Below are 1,875 nucleotides of genomic sequence, written 5' to 3'. Positions count from 1 at the left end.
AGTAAAAGCAGAAATTAAAAATGCTTTGTTATTAATATTGTGAACTCCTGTCTGGATAAACAATCAGCTGAATACTTTCCACTTATATTAATCATTTGATCAGACCTTTTTTTAAATTTACTTTGAATTATCTAATTTCAAGGATTTGTTGGAAGTAGTACCAATTAAAAAGCTCAGGAGTGTCTGAAGGTCAAACGCAGACAGAACAGGCAGATAAAGTAAAGTTTAAGGGTTTAAACTTTATATACTTACATGCAGGTGAACAGGCTGGCAGGCAGATACAGGTCCAGGTCCAGGTCCAGGTAAAAGCAGATCCAACAAGTAACCTGGCCCACAGCAGACCAGAAGTCTAACAGGAAGATGAGCGTGAGCAGGTATGTATGGGGAGAGGCTGATGAGGGAAGGGAGAGCAGGTGTGGCGGTCAGGTGAAGAGGAAATGAGGAAGAGCCTGTGGAGGACACCTGGTGGAGAGCTGGAGAATGGCAGGACTGAGGATCCAGAGCCAGAGAGCAGCGCAGAGGGCCGGGCACTGATGGGCGCCTAAAACTGTCAGATGCGAACGTACTCCGGGCTCCTGCCTTACAGAGGGGACGACTTTGGGTGAGACACACATTCTCCCCAGACACGAGGAGAACATGCAAACTGCACGCAGAAAGACCTGGGACGACCGAGGTTCGAACCCTTCTTGCTGTGAGCCGACAGTGCTAACCACTGCACCACTGTGCCACCTCAGGACGAGAGGCCTATTTTTATGAACGCAGCATCACACACTTAATGTAACTTCTTTCTTTGTACTCTGCTTTTAACATCTCAACGCTATGAACTGTGGGTAATTCCCCTGCTGTGTTTCTACCAGACACACAAATCTCACATGTTGTGGTTCTGATATTTTTTAGATTTCTGTCTGACTTGCTCTGAAAACTTCAAGGCATGCTGGGAAAACGCCTGGCTCTGATTGGCTTGGATACTGACATCTAACAACACTGACAAAAAAATCTTCATCCTCTGTTTGAACAGAAAGATTACAATTTTATTAGTCAGATATTTTGTTTGTGATGTCTGTTTGGTGGAGATCATTTTGAGTCTCTGACTGAACCGTCTCTCTCCCATTCAGGATGTAAAGAAAATCAGCTAGATGTCGCTGTGTCTTTAAAAACGAAACCTTTTCAGTTCACCTGCTTACAGGAAGTAACTTGTATCAACATATCCAGTGTTGGGAAGGTGCTGCTTTTCTAAATTTCTAATGAATGTTTTCAACCGTTTAGAAAAAGACAGCTTGAGAGACAGTTTAACCTTCAGACGGGCGGCGATGCAAATTCAAACAGAAGGACCAGAACAGCATCAAGCTTTACTGAACGGCTGAGGTGGAAATGACAGAGGAAGACATTGTGCACATGAAAAACATGCAAAGCAACAAATGAATATAATTCAACAAAAAGTCGAGCTTTTTACAGAAAATATTCAGATGTAACTCCCAATGTAATCCTGAACATAAGTAACTGTAATTTTTTCTTAGTAACTGTAACAGATTATAGTTACATTTATTTTGAAATTAAATTACTTAACAAATTACATTTAACTAGTTACTTCCCAACACTGGACATATCAAAGTTTGAGAGGCCTCACTGAACAGAATGACGTAACTTGAAACAACAACATAGTGTAAATAAAGGTCAGTTCATTTTCTGGAAACACGCTTTACCAAACATGTTGTAAAGTAGTGAAGCTAAGCTAATGTAAGAAAACCGACGAAATGAAAGACTTCTGCTCATTCATTGTTGTATCTTCGCTGTTCCTAGGACCGCACTCTTCTGGACAGAGACCTGGAATCTGCTGGAGCCACTCTCCCAGTTTGGGGGCCCCCAGTGCTCCGA

Source organism: Micropterus salmoides, unplaced genomic scaffold, assembly GCF_014851395.1.
Source record: "Micropterus salmoides isolate LMB-PRFRI ecotype aquatic unplaced genomic scaffold, ASM1485139v1 Ms_hic_scaffold_14, whole genome shotgun sequence".
Lineage (NCBI taxonomy): Eukaryota > Metazoa > Chordata > Actinopteri > Centrarchiformes > Centrarchidae > Micropterus > Micropterus salmoides.
This window is presented reverse-complemented; position numbering follows the sequence as displayed.